Source organism: Cynocephalus volans, chromosome 18 (genome assembly GCF_027409185.1).
Source record: "Cynocephalus volans isolate mCynVol1 chromosome 18, mCynVol1.pri, whole genome shotgun sequence".
Classification (NCBI taxonomy): domain Eukaryota; kingdom Metazoa; phylum Chordata; class Mammalia; order Dermoptera; family Cynocephalidae; genus Cynocephalus; species Cynocephalus volans.
In genome coordinates, this window is record NC_084477.1 from 17,280,312 (window position 1) to 17,288,908 (window position 8,597).

General features: G+C 45.1%; 1 non-coding gene across 1 annotated transcript; it reads left to right on the plus strand.

Moving 5' to 3' along the window:
- The first annotated feature begins 2,133 nt into the window (after positions 1-2,133).
- On the plus strand, positions 2,134-2,240 carry LOC134366537 (U6 spliceosomal RNA). The gene has a single exon (XR_010022334.1). It is a non-coding gene; the product is annotated as a U6 spliceosomal RNA (small nuclear RNA).
- Positions 2,241-8,597: the final 6,357 nt, after the last annotated feature.

An 8,597-nucleotide genomic window follows, 5' to 3' on the forward strand; every position in this document is an offset into this window, starting at 1 on the left:
TGCCAGGGTTCCTCCTCTCCAACCCTGCCGCAGGCGAGCCCACCTTGGGCAGAGTCTACGGGCAAGACTGGGGTTCACATATAATGCAGTAGGGTGCCCAGCAGGGCAGTGCATCTTGTGGCTTTGGATGGGAATGTTGAAGATAGCCCCTGTTCAAAAAGAAAAGGAGGGAGAGAGGAAGGGAAGGATGTAAGGGAAAAGAAATAAGATAAGGGGGAAAAAGCAGTTCAAAATTGCAAACCATATGGAGGAGGAAACACATTGCAACCGAGAGAACCACCAACGTGCAGGTCTTCAAAGTCAACTCAGTGTATTTTCTTGCAGGAAACAAATTCAAAGAAAAGAGCAAGCAAAGTAAATTTCTTTCCTGCTTACTTGCAGAAGGGCCTTCATCTCACCAGGGCAAAGAAGCAAAATCTCCTGCAGCAAACACTGATTAGAGAAATTGCCTTTTTCCCAAACACAGGCCTGTGGCCAGCCGGTGTGAGTGCCGTGGGCACTAACCTGCCATCCACATCCTGCACCCCTCCCCGCCCACCTGTCCAGGAAATCTGCCTGTCCCTGTTGCCAGCCGTTACCCATAAGTGGCACACTGGGATTGAGGTGCCAGGTTACCCAGTTTTGGCCCAGGAAAGTCCAGGCAGAAGGCAAGTGCACTGCTAGCACACCTGCTTTTGCGTGCGGCCTTTGCACAGGTGGAGTTTCAGGGGACTGTCTCCAGCTTGCCCTGAAAGCAGCTTGTCTTTCTCCTGGACTGAAGCATCGTATTTGTTCAGTCACCAAGGACTTAGCCATTCCTAAGGTGGCGTCCACTTTTATGGCTCACTCATGAAAACATTGCAGGCTGGAATTTTCCACCTGTATCCAGCCATTTGTTGGTTTGTAGTCAGGTAGAGACATGAAATATTGGTTATTGATGTATTAGTTTGCTTGGGCTGCCATAACAAAGCATCACAGACATTTGTTCTCTCACAGTTCTGGAGTTGGGAAAGTCTCAGGTCAAGGTGTGGTAAAGCTCCTTCTGAGGCCTCTCCTTGGTGTGAGGTTAGGGTTAGGGTTATGGCCGTCTTCTTCCTGTGTCCCCACATGGTCATCCTTCTGTAATTGTCAGTGTACAAATTTCCTCTTCTTATAAGGGAACCAGTCATATGAGATTAAAGCCCACCCTAATGATCTCTTTCGTCTGTTTTTCGGCAGCTGGTAGGTATTGGGATCTGAGTGCTTGACCCTGTGTTGTCAACACCTTGCTCTAAACAAGTGAGCTGACCAGCCAGCCTAACGATTCCACTTTAACCCGATTAACTTGTTAGAAGGTCTCTCCAATATAAGGTCACATCCTGAGTTACTGGGGATTAGGACTTCAACACATGAATTTGGGGGGATGTAATTCAGCCCATAACTCAGGACAATTTTTACTGTTTTTTTTTTTTAACTTGAGCCCTTTTTGATTTAAAGAACATCGTAAAATGCTGAAAAAACTCCATCTGACCAGCCCTGCATGTGCCAGTTGAGGATTCTTTGGTCTGTTCGACGGAAACTTAGCATCTTAAGTATTCTATTATGGGAAACTGTCTATGGTACACCACGAGATGCATTTTCTCATTTGATGCTTATTTAATGACCTTATAGGACTTCACAAATGAATGCACAGTAGTGATGAGTGACGGATAAGTAGATCCCCTAAGTATTTAAGGCTTCTGTTAATAGAAATGCGTGGAGAAGACTGTGTATGGGCTGCTGGACTCAGAAGTTACTCTTTTTTGCGGGGTGGAGACCTGGTGTTACCAGCATCACACTTCCCAGGTGAGCTAACCAGCCAGCCCAGAAGTTGCCCCTGGTGGGTCTGAATCAAACGACTGTCTGAGACAACACATTCTCCCATGTCAGGGGCTGATCATTTTTTCTTCTCTCTGATGAGACTGTGCTATTTAGGTTTATATGACCTTAGAAACTACAGCTGTAAGCTAGGGTTGCATAAGGTAGCGTTACGATTATTCTTGATAAGAATTTCCTGTGGCTGGGCGGTTAGGTCAGTCAGTACAGAGTGTGCTAATAACACCAGGGTCAGGGGTTCGGATCCCCTTGCCAGCCAGCTGGCAATAATAATAATAATGATGGTAATGAGAGTTTCTTGTGCTTGCTTTGGCAGCATACATACTAAAATCAGATCGATACAGAGAAGATCAGCATGGCCTCCGCACAAGGATGACACGCAAATTGGTGAAGCGTTCCACATAAAAATAAAAAATAAATAAAAATAAAAGGATTTCTTGTTCAACCTACTCTACGAAGTGAGACATTGCTAAGCTTATTGAAGAAAAGGCATCTGGCTCATCCCTGCACATCCGAATGGAGGATCAATTCCTTAGTCAATTGACAAGGAAATCAATAATCCAAAATAATTCTGTCTTGACGACAGAGACCATGTCCTGTGGCATCCTGTCACCAGCCTTCTCTTCTTACTCCACAAACCCTGCCGGGCTCCACCTGCCCCAGCCAAGGTCACGTCTCCCACTCCTGATTCTCCAGCTGCTCTCTCTCCTCTGAGTTCACACCCTGGAGATTTCCACGTGAGGGGCTTTTCCACTCAGTGTTCTCCCAGGTAACCCGGCTCAACGCGTCCCACCAAAGACATCGTCTGCCCTAAAGCTTGCCCCTCCTCTGCCCAGAGTCCCTGTGTGGTCAAACAGCACCACCGTCCTCAGCCGTCCCATCCAGAAATCTCCAGGGTGTGAAAGTCCCTCACTCTTTCCTTTCTCTCTTTCCCATTTGGTTTACCGATTCCTGCAGGTCCCACTTCCACAGGCCTCTTGAACACACGCCAGTCTCTCCCTCCTCCCTGCTACTGTGCTGGACTCTGCTCTTGGGGCCCTGAAACGCTCACCGGCGCAGGGCAGGGTCAGGAGACAGGCAGGAGCTCTGGAAGATCTGGATTCAGATCCCACTTCTGCCACCAAACTACTTCACTGCCACAAGCTTTGCTTTTCACCTGTAAAACAGGCCAAACGATGTCTACTTCATGACCTGAACCTTTGACCTTGGGGTTAGAACACAGTGCTCTAGCCAACTGATCACGGAGTTATTAAGACACTTAGATAAGAGAATGTGTGTAATGTACTGAGCACAGAGCCTGGGATACAGAACACACAGATCCGATCACCTGATTGCTTTGAGTCTAATGTCTCGGTGACTGTCACCTTCCCTGGCATGGTGCCCAAGGCCAGCCCCTTAGCTCCTCATTCCCATCTCTTGACCCCACTCACCCAAACTCCTTCATGCCCGCTGTGCCGACTCTCATAAGCTCCCAGGGTGAGCCCATCTTCCCCACCCCCTGTCCTTCCATGTGAGCAGGATGCTTGCTCTGTCTTCAAGAGCTGGCTTAGGAGTCACTCTCCAGGAAACTTTCTCCAGCCCCTCGAGAGTGGGTCTCGTACCTCCCCTCTCTATTCTAGTAGCTTCCATCTCTTGCAGCACTGATGGCACTCAGTGTATTCATTTACTTACTGTCTCCTCTGCCTTGCTAGACCTAGGGTTATGCTTTGCATCACTAATTCGATATATATTGAATGAATGAACGATTCATCCAACCTGCTGTATACTGAATGCCTATAATACAGAATGATGTTTATTTAGCATTTATTATGTGTCAGGTAATATCAACCCTGATTTCTTTTTGTTGATCTCCGCCAATGCTGACTTTATTTTGTTTCTAAGAGTAAAAAAACCCTTCTAGGAATCTTTTCGCCATCTCATCAGGTTTGGAAAAACTTTAACTTTGTTGAAGACCTGCCTTATCACTAACAATGTGGCTCTTTGACTGTCATTCAGGCCTGCCCTGAGGACTGATGAGTTCAGAAGGCTTTTCTTAGACCAGCATCCTTTGGACGAATTTTGACCTGGGTCACTCATCAAAACCTTATGAAATGAACCTCAAAAAATAATGCTAGATGAAAGAAGTCAGATGTAAAAGGCCGCATATGGTATGATTCCATTTATATGAAATGCCCAGAATGGGCAAATGCACAGAGACAGAAAGTAAATATATGGCTGCCTAGGGCTGTGAGTGGGGACAGGAAGTGATTGCAAATAGCCAAGAAGGCTCTCTTTAGGGCGACGGCATGTCCTGAAATTGAATTGTAGTGATGACTGCATAAGTCTGAAAATTTACTAAAAATGATTCAATTCTACACTTAAAAGAGTACATAATTTATACTTCAATGTCTTAGTTTGAGCTGCTATAACAAATTACCAAATGTTTAGTACCTGCCTCTTTGCAGAAAAATTTGGCCAACTCCTGGTATTATGGAGAAAATAGCAAGATGTTCTTCCAGTCATAATTCCCCAAGGAGGGAATCTCTTGGCAATGACACTCGTAGGAAGGACAAATTAAAAAAACAGGGCTGGCTGGTTAGCTAAGTTGGTGACAGCGCAGCCTTATAACACCAAGGCCATGGGTTCGCATCCCCACACAGCTGCCAAAAAAACCTCAAACAAACAAAATTGTCCTGTATCAGCTAAGAAACAAAAGGGAAGAAATGAGGAGAGATTGTAAAGTGCTCCAACAGGGAATTAAGCACCCAGCATCCTGTTTTACCCATAAACTCATAAGGAGACATTTCTCTAAACAGGAAAGAACAATGTGCGAAGGTTTCACTAACTCAGGTGCCGTAAATCGACTGTCAACCTACCAGTGTTACAACCCCTCCCCCAGAGTCAACAAACTAGTCCAGAGATGGGTACCTCTCTCTAATCACCTTACGTATTCCCAATGCGCCAGCCAATTACAGTCACCTCTGACCTTTAGCCAAGGAACGTCCTCTCCTCCTGGTGACTCCATGGCCCTAACGTGGTAGGAAGGGCTTTCCTGTGCAGATAAAATACCAGATTAAATGCTCTTCTTGATAGCCCCAAAGACTCCCTGCTCACAACGAGATCATTGCTAATCTGAACGTTGCTTTCCTGTTCCCCACCCTCCGAATCAAGCCCAAAGTGAAGCTATCAAGAAGATGCCCAAACAATTTAGATACAGGCAGGATTGGGGAGCTAAAACAATTAAGGTTCAGATTGATTTATCTAACTCTTTATCCAAACTCCACAAAATCCTATTAAACAGGAAACTAAAGAAGGACTAAAACCTGTTGTTGTGAGACAGCAAGTGCCCAGTTTGCAGGGGCTGAGGTTTCAGGACAGGCCTCTGGGTTTCGAGCCACTCCCCGAGGTCTCAGCCCCTCCTCTGAGCCCTCCCCTAGAGGAGAGTTACTGTTGCTTGTTGGACCTATTTTCAGCACCAGAAAGGGAAACTGAGGTCTCAGGGGGTGGGCTTATGCAAATCCAGCAGCTGGACATGCTCAGCAGAAAGCGGTTATATAACCCTAATAACCAAGCATGCTCAGTAAAGTGGGATTTATATGCATTAGGTGGCACGAATATGTAGTAGATAGCAAGACTATAGAAGCCAAATCCCTGCAGAAGGCGGGCTGTTTCTCACCTTCCTGGGGCCACCTGCACTTTGCTGGCTGGGGTGTGAGCTTTACTTTTGTGTTAAGCTTACTTTCAGCAGGCGGCTGCTCACTCTCTTGAGTCAGCCTGCACCATGTACTGAACTTTACGTGCGTCTTTCTTTTGTGTTGAACTTGGAGCGGGCCCTGCTCAGTCTCCGGAGCTATGCCGCACTCCCTCTGTGCAATCTGTATTTCTTATCTGTTATATTTAACCTGTCCTCACTGTCTACTGTGACCCTGCTATTGAATTCTCTCCTGTGGCAGAGTTAAGAACCTGGTAAGAGGACGGGGTGGGTTGAGGCCAGCTATCAGGCCTCCCCAGACCTCTTCCAGCATCAGTTGAGAGCCTAACAGAGAAGATAGCCATCGTTTGTGGCCTGTACCAATCCATGTGACACTCCTATGCTCCCTGCCAAAAAGCCCAGTGGGCAGAGAAATAGATTCACTGAGGACTTCAGCGCCATAACTAGAATGGTCATTCTTTGCTTCCTTGTAGTACAAACCCAAGTATAATTTCCTGTTGGTGCCTCCCGAGGGTGCAGACTTAACAGGTGTAGACATGTGTGTTCTGCTTTCCTCAGTGTCTCAAAATACTAGATCAAAACAGTCAATACACGTCTGCAGCCACACTACCCTGAATGTGCCCTTCTCCTCTGATCTCAGACACCAGGCTGGTGTTAGTTCTTGGATGGGAGACTGCCAGGAAACACTGGCTACTGTAGGCTAAAAAAAAATGTCAGTACTTGTCTGCACTCCTGGGAGGTTAGCAGTAGACCTGACTATCACGCCCCAAGGGTTTGCCAGTCACCCTTTCCACACGTCTTCAGCCAGGGCCTCAAGGACCTTGCATTCCCTGGGCTTCTGCTCTTATCCAATGTCCGGGTGACCTTTTGGTGTGTTCTGAAGAGCAGGTGAGCTGTAAGTCTGGTTGCATCTATCGGAAAGAGTATAAGGTTTCCGAAGAGAAACTACAGTTTTGTTTAAGTTGCTTTCCTGGTGATGAACATTAGAATTTACTGCTTGGGCCGGCCTGTGGCTCACGTGGGAGAGCGTGGTGCTGACAACACCAAATCAAGGGTTAAGATCCCCTTACCGGTCATCTTTAAAAAAAAAAAAAAAGAAAGAAAAGAAACGAATTTACTGCTTGTTGGTAAACAGACTCTTTTCTCAGAAGTTTGTTATCAGCAGGAAACCCATTATTGCGTACATAAGCACAGATTGGAACATTGTTTAGATAAATCCAGGGAAGACCAGATATGTCTGCCTGTTAAACGTATGGAACGTACTCACGAATTGAGTAGACTGGATTAGATTCACCAGGAGTATTGGACAAGGTCTGAGAAAGCCTTTGTTCAACATGTCACAGTCACCTACCCATTCTGTCTTCATACAACATTTGGGATTTGTTCTAGTGCTTAGAATTCCCTGAGCTTGCCTATAAAGCCCCCTTGCTTTTTCTGCTTGGGGGGCAGACTTACTTCTCATGCTGAGAGGGGGTCTTCCTGGTTTGCAGACCTAAATAAGAGCCTCATTCGAATTTCCTTACAGCCTGAAGTGTTTGCTTCAATACGAGGACGTGCTTTATGTCAATGAGACATGCCCCTTACTTTTGACACACCACAGGAGCGCTGAACATTCCAGGCCAGTACCTAAGAGACAGCGAGAGGATTCCTGGGTCTCACTGGCTGTGGCTGGCAATGGCTTCCAGGTCCTCTGACATTGCTGTGCTGACATATGACATAATCAAATCCTTGAGCCGAATCTCTTCCTGGGGTATCTCAACACGATGGGACTTTTATTAGTTAAAATGAGCCCTTCACAATCTCCCACTCTGGGCCTTCCTAATGTCATAGCCTTTCTGTATATATGTACGTGGGACTTAACTTTTTTGGGATCATCAGAGACCGAGAACATACTACACTTTCTCTTGATCCAGTGGCAAAGCCAACCCACCTGTCCAAGTGCAATAACCACAGCAGCTAAACTAGTGGAAACTTCTGTCAAATTGGTGTGTGTGTGTGTGTGTGTGTGTGTGTTTTATCATGGTAAAATATTTATGACATAAAGTTTGCCATTTCAACCATTTTTAAGTATAAAATTCAGTGATGTAGATTACATCTGCTGTGTTGTGCAACCACCATCACTATCTACTTCTAAAACACTTTTGTCATTCCAAATAGAAACTCTGTGACCACTAAGCAATAATTCCTGGTTCCCTCTCCCCCAGCCCCTGTAACCTCTCACCTACCTTCTGCATCTATGAATTCGCCGCTTTAGACATTTCATATAAATGGAATCATACGTGTCCTTTTGTGTCCGTCTTATTTCACTTAGTATAATGCTTGCATGGTTCATCTATTTTGTAGCATGTATCAGAACCCCGTTCCTTTTTATGGCTGAGTATTCTATTGCATGCATATAGCACATTTTGTTTACCGTTTATCTTTGGATAGATACTTGGGTGTTTCCATTTTTGGCCATTGTGAATCACATTATAACAAACATTGGTGTACCTATTTGTCTATGAGTCCTTGTTTTCAATTCTGGGAGTGGAATTGCTGGGTCATTTGGTACTTCTATGTTTAACTTTTGAGAAACCACCAAACTGCGCTATTTCACATTCTCACCAGCGGTGTCTGAGAGTTCCAATTTCTCCACATCGTCAGCAGCACTGGTTATTTTCTGTTTTTAAAATTTTCACCATTGGTTTTGATTTGCGTTTCCCTAATGACTAATGATGTCCAGAATCTTTTCATAAGCTTGTCTATTATTTGTACATCTTCTTTGGAGAAAATGTCTGTTCAAGTCCATTGCCCATTTTTAAAACTGGGCTGTCTTTTTGTTGTCGAAATGTAGGAGTTCTTTACACATTCTGAATATTAAACTTCATCAGATATATGATTTGCCAATATGTTCTCCCATTCAGTAGGTTGTCTTGTCTCTGTCTTGATAGTTTTCTTTGACACACAAAAGTTTTTAGTTTGATGAAGTCCAATTTCTGTTTGTTCTTTTGACGCCTGTGCTTTTGGTGTCATATTTAAGAACACACGGCCAAATCCAAGGTTATGAATATCTTCCCTATGTTTTCTTCTAATA